Consider the following 13,285-nt stretch of genomic DNA (forward strand, 5'->3'; position numbering starts at 1 on the left):
ACTCCTGGGAAATTGGAGACATTAGTGTCTACACCTCACATTGTATTTAAATCAGAATCATGACAGAAGAATAGTGTAATCACACTACTCTATTGTGCGTGTGTGCGTGTGCACGTGTGTGTGTGTGTGTGTGTGTGTTGAAACTGGGTTGAGAGGAGCTGCCTTTTCTTATGAAATATTCTGACATTTAAAAATCACAACAGCAACCTCCTGCATACACAAGGCAGGCCATAACATACCTGGAAACCACACGACTTATTTTCAGCAAGGTAGATAGTACTTAGGAATCTGTGTGCATTGCTTTGCAGTGAAAACGCAGCAGGTATATTTTAATTCTGTAATATATGTCTTCACCAGAGAAGGTTTCTCAGTAAAGGGTAGTTTTCTCTCTTCTGAGGACCAGAATCCAGGCACATCGCCAGAAATAGGTAGAAATTTTTCATGTTCCCCACAAAAATTGAGGGGAGAAAGAGGTGGATAAAACCGCTCCAGGGTTTTCTAGAAAAGTTTACATATTAACATTTGAATCAGATGCTTAGTAACTTTTCTAATGGAACTTTTGCACCTGCCTCTACAAGTAAGTTTTTCTTTTTAAGCTCTTTATTGGAATATAATTGCTTTACACTCTTGTACCAGCTTATGAGGTACACCAAAGTGAATCAGCTGTATTTATACATATATCCCCATATCCCCTCCCTCCCACGACTCCCTCCCACCCTCCCTGTTCTGGCCCTTTAAGGCATCACCCATCATCGAGTTGATCTCCCTTTGTTATACAGCAGCTTCCCACTAGCTATCTGTTTTACAGTTGGTAGTGTATATATGTCTATGCTACTCTCTCACTTCATCGCAGCTTCCCCCTTGCCCCTCAGCCCCGCGTCCTCAAGTCCGTTCTCTACATCTGCATCTTTATTCTTACCCTGTCACTGGGTTCATCAGTACCATTTCTTTAGATTCCATATATATGAGTTAGCATATGGTATTGGTTTTTCTCTTTCTGACTTACTTCGCTCTGTATGACAGTCTCTAGGTCTATCCACCTCATTACATATAGCTCCATTTCATTCCTTTTTATGGCTGAGTAATATTCCATTGTATGTATGTACCACATCTTCTTTATCCATTCCTCTGTTGATGGGCATTTATGTTGCTTCCATGTCCTGGCTATTGTAAATAGTGCTGCAATGAACATTATGGTACGTGTTTCTTTTTGGATTATGGTTTTCTCTGGGTATATGCCCAGCAGTGGGATTACTGGATCATATGGTAGTTCCATTTTTAGTTTTTTAAGGAACCCCCAAACTGTTTTCCATAGTGGCTGTACCAGCTTACATTCCCACCAACAGTGCAGGAGAGCTCCCTTTTCTTCACACCTTCTCCAACATTTATTGTTTCCAGATTTTTTGATGATGGCTCTTCTGGCTGGTGTGAGGTGATACCTCATTGTGGCTTTGACTTGCATTTCTCTAATGATTAGTGATGTTGAGTATCTTTCCATGTGTTTGTTAGCAAAGACCTAAACACACATTTCTCCAAAGAAGACATGCAAATAAGTGTAATTCAACTTTTCTGCAGATGTTCTAATGCCTGGTTGCTCACAGCAGGGCTCCTACCGGACTTCTTATTTTAAGGGTGTTTTCGTTGGATTGATCACAAGACAGTTGCTTTTCTCAGCACTCCCCCTTCCTCAGCATTGCACAATATCTAAAAATACTTGAAGTTCCTTCTTCTATCTCTTTTAAATGTCTTTTTTTTTTTTTTTTTTAATCCTTGAGTCACTGGGTGCATTTCTTGGATGGCAGAACCCAGGACAATGTTTTTCCTTGTTCCCGGCTTTGAGAAAATGATTGTTTCTGTAGAGAATGAGACCAAAAGAGGAAAAGTTTCTTCTCTAGCCTTAAATTAGATCCTTTATTTTAACAAGTTACACAGAATCTGCTGACGTTTCGGTTTGGGGCCCCGTGATAGACCCTGAGCGGCTCTGGCCGTAATTGGCTTCAGTCCTTACTCACTTACTCGACCAAAATCTCACTTCTTTCCTTTCCTCTGAGCGCTCTCCTCAACTCTGCTCCCAAGAACCTCTTTATTATGAAAATCACTGGCTTCATTATGGACCCTCCGATAATCTCCGGTGATGGATGAGAGCTGGGGCGGGTGATTGATTCAAGAGGAAAAGTCGGTTTCTCGGCTACTGCTGCTGTTTCCACCCGCTGCCCTCGGAAGGGGCCCCGTCCTCTGTGGCCAGAGGCAGCGACGCTCTGTTCTGTGCCAGGCTCCGCAGGTGCCAGGTGGAGAAGCTTGCCCACTCGTGTGGGGAAGTGGGCAACCTGGACCACACGCAGTCCAACAAGAAAAGTGTCCTCGGTGGCCCCTGAAGCTCCCAGGGTTGGTTGAATATGAAAGGTGCTTGGCCTGATTTCTTATTAGGTGGGACCTGGGAGGAGCTACAGCTCATCATCTAAATGATAAGGGGCTGGACCAGGACCTACGGAGGCCCCTCCCCACACACGCACACGCTCTATTTTTCTAGAGGACGTCTTTGGTGACTGACTGTGCAAGACGCAGAGTGAGCTGGAGCAGGCTGGAGCCCCGGCTTGCACATGCTGCTGAAGAGCCCCAGAACATTGCCTAGTATCTGAAGTCCTCAGTTTGTTCATCTGAGAAGTGGGGATGGCAAGTACCACTGTTAGCTGTGGAAGAAGTGCCTGCAAATTCTATTTGTTTCCAGTTGCTCTCCCCTTCTCTTTCTGGCCGTGGTTGTCCTGTGATACACCCCATCTCCCTCCACCCTCTGTCCTCGTGGGACCTCGTAATCTCTTGACCTTGGTCTGGCCAATTAGTGAACAACACAGAGCATCTGGATCCAGCTGGGCCTGAAGCCAGTCACTCTGGTTTTCCATTAGTCAAACTGATGAATTCTTTTTCTTGTGCCCAAGCGAATTTGGGTTTGGTACCTATCACCTGCAACTTTGAAGAGTGGTTCTCAAAGCTGGGCATCCCTCAGTGTCGCCTGGAGGCTTCCTTAAGTGCACACCACAGGCCCCAGCGACTCTGATTCAGTGGGTCTGGGTGGGGCCTGAGAATCTGCATTTCTCCCTGGTGCTGCTGCTGGTCTGAGGACCACACTCCGAGAGCTGCTACGTGGATGCAGCCTGTGTGCTGTGGCTGTTGGGAGGCTCAGATAAGGAAGCACATTCGTTATCTACTGAACTCCGGGGAAGGGCCTGACCCCTGGGGGTCGTGTTAGAATTCTGCGCACACCCTCAGTCAGATGACGGCCCCAATGAGTGACAGGTGCTGCGAACATCGGTTAGGTTGGTGATAAAATTGTTCCAAGAGTTTGATGCCCAGGAAAGGGGAGGCCAGCAGAAAGAGCAGGGGAGGGCCCCGGGAAACACCACCTTCTCACAGGTGCTCGTGGAGCACGTGCAGCAGGGGATGCCCGGGTTTCTGTGTCAGTCAGGGTTCTGCAGAGAAACACAATCAAATATAAATGATTATATATGCATATTTTAAAATAGAAAATATATTTTATATGCAAATACATGTTTTATATAAGTGAAATTTATTATGTAATATATATGAGTTCTATATACATATAGGATGTATATATTATATGTAAGGGATTTTTATATACGAGATTTATATATAAAGAGATTTTTTATGATTTATATATGAAGAATTGGCTCATGCAATGAAAGAGGCCGAGAAGTTACACTCTCCTCCTCTGCCAACTGGAGACCCAGGAAAGCCGGTGGTGAAGTTGTCTGAGTCAGAAGCCCTGAGGACCAGGCGTGCTGATGAGAAAGTCTCAGTCAAAGGGCAGGAGAAAACCAAGGTCTGGTTCAGATAACCGGGCACAAAAGCTTAATTCCTCCTTCCTCTAGCTTTTTGTTCTACTCAAGCCTTTGATAGACAGGATACAGCCCTTCTCCACTGCGGAAGGCCATCTGCTTGACTCAGTCTGCAGACTCAAAGGCTAATCTCTTTTGGAAACATCAAGAAACAGCTTTCAACCAACTACCTGGGCCGGCGGTGGTCCAGTCAAGTTGACACATGAAATTAGCCATCACACTTGCAGGCAAGGAGCCTGGTTGTCTTGTGCCCAGAGAGAGGGACGCTTCCCGAGCAGAGGCCAGCGGCGCTGTGGGGCAGAGCCAGAGCTGGGAGCCTGGGTTGGAGTTGACCAGACCAGTGATAGAATCCACCTCTGTGAGCTCAGAGGGGAGTGAGGTGAGACCCGGGGCACTGCGGGGCCAGGGTGTGTTACAAGGAAAACACAACAAAGGCAAATTTATCAATTCATCCTTCACTTGTGAACACTTGATAAGAAAAATACATGAAGAGGGAAAAAAGATGAAGTGATCTGCATCTCCATCCTTTCTACACAAGCAAGACCCCAGAAATTATCCATCAGATAATAATCCGGGAAGTCCCCAGTCTCCTGGGTGGCTGCTGAAGCCACGCGGGAGTAAAGCAACTGATTTTATTTTTTCTCTGTCCTTCTTGGGCAGCAATTTACTAAAAAGCTGGAGGTCTTGATTTCTCCCCCAAGAGCTGGAGACTTAAAGGCTGTCTCCGGGCTCAGGCTGCTCCGGGTGGTGAGATGTACGTGTGACACCCTGAGCCTGTGATGTGGCTTCTTCAGAAGTGGCGGTTTCCCAAGCGGAGCAGCTTCAGCTATGTTACCACTTGCAAAGGAGAACATTCACTCACATTCCATCTTGTCGTCCTCGGTGATTCATACCTGGCTGGAGAAAACCAGAAGTGACCAAGAGCCTCACTAATGAGCTGACCTGTGAAAAACCCTCACAGAGAGTAGCTTTGGGGCCTTAGAAAAGTTTGGATACTCTCGGGTTTCCTGATAGCACAGTTTTCCACCTGAATGCTGTTATTATCCAATTTTGTAAGCGGGTAAATGTATAATGAGGTTAATATTCTATGCATCTCTATCTAACCATCAATCCATCTATCTTTCTATCCATCTAATATAATCCATTGCTGATAGGGCTTTTCAACTTGTAAACATTCTGTTATGATACAAAGATGTCCTCGGTGAGATGTTTCCTCCTTTGCAGGGAGATTTTCTCCCTCGCTGAATATTGCTGGAAGGTTGCAACTTTTGGACAGTGGGCTGTGTCTTCCCTTGACCCCTCAAATGCTGTGAATTTGTTTAAATTGTCTTGTCCTATAAGTAAAGGGTCTTTGCTTCTGTGTTCTACATTGTATTTCTCTTCAAAATACCCAGCGCGTCTGTGTCTGCGTATCCATTTATGTAACCAAATAATGACGGTGAATAAATGCTTCCTACTTTTGTATCACAGAGGTGGCTTAAAGCCATCATATATCAGGGATGGAACGCATCCAGTTTAGGGACCTCTAGCCTCATGTCCTTGTAGTCAAGACTCTCATTTTCCCTGTAACATCCTCAGTGGGAAGGAGGGGCCTAGAGCATGGATGTTGGTTCCAGGAAGACCTGGCTTTGAATCTGGCTTGTGATGGACAAGGTCTTTTTGTTTCTCTGGGACTCTGGCTATTAGATGGAAAGCAGCTTTTTGCTCCCAGGGAACATGGGTGACTGTTGACCCCTTAGGTGCAACTCATAACGGTCTGCTCGGTGAGAGTCTCACGCCGCCCCAATACATGGGCTCCTAGACGAAGAAGCCCTAAGGTGCCCTTGGCTGTCTTCCTAAGGGCATGGTCACTCCCCTTCCCACTTCAGAAAACCCCATTCGCGATCAGGCAGCTACAGGCCTCAAGCAGCGCAGCATCCCCATCCTGGTCTCATCCCTCCGTTTGCTGCAGGCTGGGTGGGCACGGAAACATTTCTGACCAGAGGCACGCAAGGGAGAGACTTTTGGGGAAGCTTGAAAGGTGTTTACACCCTGATTGAAAGATAGAGTGGGAGGCTGGTCCTTCTTTCTTCCTGCCCTGAATATGATTATGGGTGGATGTAACTCTCCAGATTGTGCAAACACAGGGCTGTGAGCCCGGAGTAACTGCCCACATGGCAAAGACAGCACAGAAGGAGGAGAGGATGTGGCTGGGTCCTGAGGGACCACTGCACCATACCCGAGGTTCTCTCCTTCCAAACTCTGTCTTTCCTGTCTGACGGACTCTTAGCTGGTGATTCTGTTTCTTACAACTAAATATATCTTGAAGGATAGAATCACACAACCAAGCCTCTGTTCTCTAACCAGGCAGCCCTTTCTCCTTCCCCACCTGACCTCCTGGAATTGCTTCTACGTGCAGAACCAGAGAGATAAGATTGCTATATCTTCAGAGCTGGCCCCTCTCTGGCTACAATAACCAGGGCCCAAGAGGGTGAGAGACAGAGTCAAGGATGAGAGACTAAATTAAGAAAATGCAGCTGGTCTGGCTTCCCCAGGCAGTTTCTTCTCCTGGTGAGCTCCCTGCACTCTTTTGATTTTTGCCTTGGTTCTTAATGAAGTCCTTACTTGGGCAAACTGCTTAGCAACTTCAGTTGGAAACTCGACCCTGGAAAATTCCTTAATTAGAAATAATGTGATTAATAACTAGCCTTATATAGGCTAATAAATAAACTCTGGCTGAAAATAAAATTTTTGAGGCTCAGGGGGAAGGGTTCATTTTTTGTTTGCCTGGGAAGCCTGGGTGCATCTTCTCTGTTCTGAAGAAGAGGGCAGTAAAGATAGGTAGCCCAGGGGTCAGGTCATTAGGGTGCTTAATAAATGCTTCATGAGTTAATAAGAAGCGAGGCAGACACTTTTTTGAGATATGGAGGTAATTAATAAAAAAGGAATCCAGGAGGAGGAAGTGGGGTTTCCCGACTTGGGACCTGGGGGGTGGCCTCGGGGCTCTCTCAGTTACCCTTCCGTACGTACCATCCTTCCAGGACAGGGAGGCGTCAGACATGGGAAGAGCTGGAGCAGAGCCACGGTGGTGAGTCTGCAGGAGTGACGGGATGGGGGTGCAGGTTGGCCTGGGGTCTCCCTGAGAGCTGGGGGGGTCAAGATTAACTTGGGGAGGGGGGAACTAAGATTGTCCTCGATGACAGCAGTACTTACGGTGAACTCCATGGACTTCTGGGGGACCCCCTAGTCTCCTTTAAGGGGTCCACAAAGTCAAAACTATTCTCACAATCATGCTAAGACAGTGTGTATCTTCCCTTGGGATGACGTTTGCACTGACGGTTGAAGCCCCGGTGGTGAGCGTGCTGGCGTCTTCGCAGGGACGGAGGCTGTGTCGGCATTTGCTGCCTCTTCATCTCCAGGCACTTCTGTGAAATGAAGCAATGCCGGTTTCACGTAAGGATGTCCTCACTGAAGCAGTGACAGTGTTCATTTCATTAAATTATGACCTCTGGGTGCTCTGATAAAACCATTTTGTGAAATGACTTGGGAGAACAAAGCGCTTGTGCTCAAACCAGAGGCCGAGGTCTGTCTTGAGGAAAGGCTTCCTGAGGGTGTTTGAGTTGCCAGCTGAACTGTCTCCTTTTTTTCCAGAAACAGCATTTTTTCCTTGAAAGAGTGTCTGACAGGTCAACAGTGCTTATTCAGACCTGGGTATTATGTGGAGACTTCCCCTCAAACGAACTAAATCGAATTTCCTGTGCAGAAAATTCCAAGTAATGTGTGTAGATGCTCCAGCCTCCAGAAGGCAGAGGAACCCCCTGCTCCCCAAGTGTGGACTGTGCATGAGAGCGCCTTCTCACGGGTGCAGTGTGGATGCAACAGGGAAGACGAGGGACTTCACAGCAGAGGAAGCTGACGAAGCTACTGCAGGCCGGTGACCAGGGTACCCGGAAGTGATGTGACGGGCTTGGTACTTCACCCTGTGGTTCCTCCCCAAATCACATAACCCCTCTAACCATGAGGAGAAAACATCAGACAAACACCCGTTGAAGGACTTTCTACAAAACACCTGACCAGGTTCCTCAAAACTGTGCAGGCCGTCAAAAACAAGGAAAGTTCGAGAAACTGTCGTAGCCCGGAGGAGCCCAAGGTGACAGGAGCACTAAGTGCAATGTGGGATCCTGGAGGGTGGTGTTTTGGGACAGAAAAAGGACATTAGGGAAGAACTAAGGGCACCCCATATAATTACACACTTTACTGAGGGCATTTAATGGTAATATATCGACACTGGTTCATTCACTGTAACAAATGCACCATCTGAGGTCAGATGCTAACAAGGGGACCCTGGGTACAGTGTAGGGGACGCTGCATTCTCTTTACAGTTCTTCTATAAATCTAGAGCTCCTCTAAAATAAAAAGCTCATTTAAAAATATAAACTAGTGAATCTGTCACTTCCAGGAAAATAATGGATGGTATATGTTGCCAATCATAACCATTTGAGCTTCCAAATTCAAATCAGAATTTTGGGAAAACTTATAGCTACACTCCTGAGCTTGGCAGCCTCCCCAGATTTAAAGAATTTTCTGATGAGACCTGGTGATATTTGCAAATGTGATTTTTTTTTGATATCATATAATGGGAAATGTGTATAACACTTGGAACAATTGTCTCCCAGATGACCTTGATGATGTTACGAAATCATGTGTTAATTGGTAAAAGAGTCACTTAAAATTTAAGATAAACCAGTGGGTTTTAGTTTACTAGAATATGGAAAGTTCACTGCTGTGACTTCAGACTTGCACTCTACCTCACCTTTAGGAAACTAGCACTTGCTGACTTTTGGCGTAGCATTAAAAAAGAATGTCCAAAACGACCTGAAGAGACGATTAAAGTACAAAGAATGTCCAAAACGACCTGAAGAGAGGATTAAAGTACATCTCCCTTTTCCAACTAAATATCTGCGTAACGCTGTATTTTTTCATATGTTTCCCCCAAAGTAACATCTCACAACAAACTGAGTGCTGAAGCAGATGCAGGAACCCCAATGCTTGGATGGTTGGAGCTCTCTTATGAAGCTGTATTCCCTGCTCCAAAGCTGGCCTTTGAGTTGAGCCAGCTGGGACCATAGCTGTCTCTTTCTAGATCTGTAGGATCTCTTTGAAAACCATGAATAGCAGTCAAGCCACTCCAATATGTGACGTTTTCTACAAAGTCACCTATGGCTTGATTGTTTAGATCAGATTCCCAAAGGGTAAGATCAACCGAGCAGTAGGCTATTATCTGTCAATTTCACACCTGGGGATTGCAAAATTCACAGTGTTCCAGCAAGGCTGAGTTAGCCAGGCCCACAGCTGGGAGTCATTCGATGACAGCACTGCAATTGAGAGTAAGCTTTTCAGGCTGGATTTAGGATCTATGCACATCTCCATCACAATTTCCATTCTGTTGGAATTGCCAACTTAGGTGTCTGTCTTCAGTGCCGGGAGGTGATTGGTTTTTCTGGCTTTGGAAGGAGACAGCTAGAGTTAAATTTTGAGACATTCGATTATGAACTCTGCTGTTCAAGCTACCTTACTGAACCTCTCTAAGCCTAGTTTCCCCATTTGTAAAAAAGGAGACGGTGATTGGACTGACCAAAAGTCCCATTCCAAGCGTTTGTGTGATGAAGCCTGGAAATACATATATATTTTCACATATACTATATACATTTATATATTTATTTACGTACATATTTACATATATTTACAATGTTTATGTGCATATATTACACGTTTACATTTATATGACTGTTCTTACTACTTCTGCACCCTTTCCCTGTGAGGTTCTGGAAGGTGGAATCATGTCTTAGGCACCTGGTATGTGACCTGGCCCAAAGGAAATCTTCATTAAGTGTTTATTAATTTCAATTTCAAAGGGAGAAGAGTTTCACCGTGTACATTAAAAAATCTATTCTCAGAATAAAATCCCTCTCCTCCCCTCACTCCAGGTGAAGAGCAGATGCTTTAACCACACTCTGTGTGGTCACTGACACCAGCTCTGGCATCACCTTGATGGGCGGCAGCACAGGAGAAAGGCAGCCTCTGGCGGGAGTAGCTGTGGGGAGGCAGCAGGACTCCCCAGGGAGGGGAGACACAGAAAGGCGGCCTTTGCAGGGCCCAGTGATTTGGCACCTGGCTGAGTATGTCCACTGGGAGACCTCCTGATTAATTTCCGTTTTGATCCGTCAACCGAACTTCAGGGTAGTGTGAAGAAAGCAAAACTCAGCGCTGATCCGATTGACCCGGCGACGGAGACACGTGTGTGCTCAGGTTCCTGTGCCGGTGTGTATACGTGACGCTGGGTGCATGGGGTGGGGTGGGTGTGTCTGCATCAGCCATGAGCACGGGACTCACCCAGCATTGCTCCGTGAGGCGGGACGCTCTGAATAGACCACGGAAGTAGGGGTCAGATCTGGCCTGGAACCATTACTTATCACGGCACAGCCTTGGAAAATTCCTTCCTCTCCGCTGCACTGAATTCAGTCAGAACCAAGTAAAGAAGTTGGACCTCTGCCTTCTGATGACCTCTGATCACCCTCACAGCCCAGAGATGGCAAGATTCCACGTTCTCTCCTCGTGTGTTTGTTTCCTCCGTCAAACCAAAACAAATCTAGACTTAGGTTAGGAGAGGTCTGATTTGAAAAGACAATTGCAAAAAAGAGGAAGATACTCTGGCTGTAAGCTCCGCAGGCATCTCAGAGGTCAGGCAGACCAGGGCAGAGGAAGCCGGGTTCAGGAATGTGTCTCTCGAGGTCACACAGGGGCTGTGTGGTGTGTCAGGCTGAGGGTGGGGCAGGGTCCAGGGCCCCATGGGGAAGAAAGAGGCTTAACCACAGTGTGGTCAAGTCAGTTAGCACTTTGTTCTTATTGGCCAGTTCAGCTAATTGTTTAGAATGCAAAGAACAGGAATTTGGAAGGCCTGTGCCTGACCTGGTCACAGGTACATGAGGAGGCGTCCATGAGTCTTAAGTGAGTCACATTACAGGGAGCAGTTTCCTGGAACACGAGGGCTGGGGTTTCTTTCCCAGGAATACAGGGCTCAGGTGAAATTGGGTCTTGTTGCCTCAAAGCCAAAACCCACCAACTGTCCTGGGCCCTGGCTATTCCTAGCAGAACCAGATGCAAATGTTGGTTCACAGGATGAAAGCGATACCTCACTGCTGCCCCTCCTGTTACAGAGGCAGAATCAAGGGTTCACGTCTAGGACTGCACTCAACTCTCCGTAATGGAAAATTCCCCTTAAGGAAAATGCTAGCACAGGTCAAGGCTTTGCTTCTCTCACGTCAACAAGTCAAAGTTGCAAGGTCTTGGGCCGGTGGGTTGAGGCACTGAGGTCCAGGACCAAGGGTCCTTCCGTCTTCCCACCTCTCCCTCCTGGTGTGATTTTACCTTCACGGTAGGAAAATTGTTCTGATGCGTGGGGCCACCATCCCTGTCTTCCAGGCAGGAGCTGGCTTTGTCATTTTATTCAAGAAGTGACATCCTTCCTAAGGTCTGGATTCCTGAGAAAAACCCCTTGGCCAACATCATGTCATATGGTCACTCCTAGCTGCGTGGATTTCTGGAAAGCGGAACATAGCGTAAAAGGGACCTGCGTCATCCTCAAATAGTAAAGCCTTGTCTTTAAAAATCTAGCAAATTTACAAGGCTGTGTTTGTGTTAATACAAAAATAATATTTTAAGTACTCACTACTTAAATAAGCTTTTTTGTTCTCCCTCCAACACTGGATTAAAATAGAGGGCAGGCCTTGTCCATCAGGTGACCCTGAGAACAGCTGGGCACCAGCCAAAGCCCTTGGAGACGCACTTTCTCAGACCCTCCCAAGGTGAGCTGGGTAATTATCACTTTATACGCTCATGGTTAATTAGACTTTGTAGTGCTGGAAACATGGACCCTGGGAGATGTGAATTTAGAAACACTATGGATTTTCAGTCTAGAGAAAAATGTGTGTTTGGAGAAAAAAATAGGTGAAAATATAGTCGTGGCTAAAACTGCCCTAAAGACAGATATTGATGATTGTTTGATACATCAAATAATAACAAAATTGCTAGAAATCTCAGGATTTTCAAAAACAAAAGCCGTGATTGGAAAGAACACCACAGGGCTTCCGCATCCCGCATCCTGTGCACTGGAGACCAGCTGGGGCTCGGAAGTGGGGGGTGGTGCTCTGTTGTCTCCTAGGCCCTTCACTCTCTCCTTCTGGGGACAGCGGTTCTGACCCCATGGAGGTCTTGCTTCTTCGCACACTCACACGCTCACCTGACAACGCAGCGCTGAGCCCTCCCGTGCAGGGACGCTCTCCTAGCAGCTGAGCATAGGTGGCAGATGTGAGAGACACAGCCCTTATCTGCAGACAAATACACAAACTACTTTTTGAGACGGATAAGCACTAGGAATTAGATAAAATTGGGTGATTATTACAGCAAAAGTGATTCTGAGGGTCCACGTCAGCTGGGGTGGTCTGGGAAGACTTCGAGTAAATGATGTTTAAAGTGGATCCAGCCCTAGGAAGGGAAAGGGGATTTCATTTCAGAAAGAGAGGACAGCAAGTACCAATGTCCTGTGGCCACTGGAGGAAGTCCTGCAAGGCCAGCTGGGCAGAGGGAACAAAGAGGGGTGTGGAGGGAGATGAGGTCAGAGGGAAGGGCCGGGGCCTTGCAGGCCGTGGTGACAAAGTTGGATTTTATTTTAAACATGAGCACCTGCCCCTCTATGAAATGGTTATCAATTTAGTCTGAGTTCTATCCTCTGAAGTCGCATAGAGCTATTCTCCTCCACATTATTGCTCTTCAAGTAAAGGAGCACAAACTCTTGCCCTGTGAACCCTTTGCTCAGTTCCGTGAATATTTCCTGCTGGTGTTTTGTCGTCTCACTACCCTCACTGCTCCCTTCCCACTGGTCACCGTCCCCACAACTCCAGCCAGAAGATGCCATCTGGGCCAGGGCTCACCCTCCCTTCCCTTTCTCAGCCCTCACCAGCTCCTGCGTCGTTGTTTACATACACTTATCTTAACTCTTCCGAAGTTGCTCATTTGTTAATATCAAGCCGCACTTACGAGCTCCGAGAGTGCTGAATCCCTAAGGCTCTGTTCCTGCTGAAATTCAGACTCTTGCAGTTATTTCCAACCTTTGTAATTCTACTCAATTCAAAAAAGAACAAAACTCATAAAGATCATCGTCATACAAAAAGAGGGAAGGAAAACAATACGTCTGGGCCAAGTGTGGAGAGCGCTGGTGCGGTGAGATTTCCCTCTGGGGGTGGGGGGTCAGGCAAGATCCCATTTTATCCAAACTAGGTCAACCTCTGCTGCTCTCTTTCTTGCTTAAGCAGCCATGTGCTCGCTTGTGGTTTCTCCCGGTGCCTGTGATGAGATGTGTGTCCCCGTGTAATTACAGGGATGAAAGCTCGGGG

Source organism: Hippopotamus amphibius, chromosome 12, assembly GCF_030028045.1.
Source record: "Hippopotamus amphibius kiboko isolate mHipAmp2 chromosome 12, mHipAmp2.hap2, whole genome shotgun sequence".
In the NCBI taxonomy this organism is placed as follows: domain Eukaryota; kingdom Metazoa; phylum Chordata; class Mammalia; order Artiodactyla; family Hippopotamidae; genus Hippopotamus; species Hippopotamus amphibius.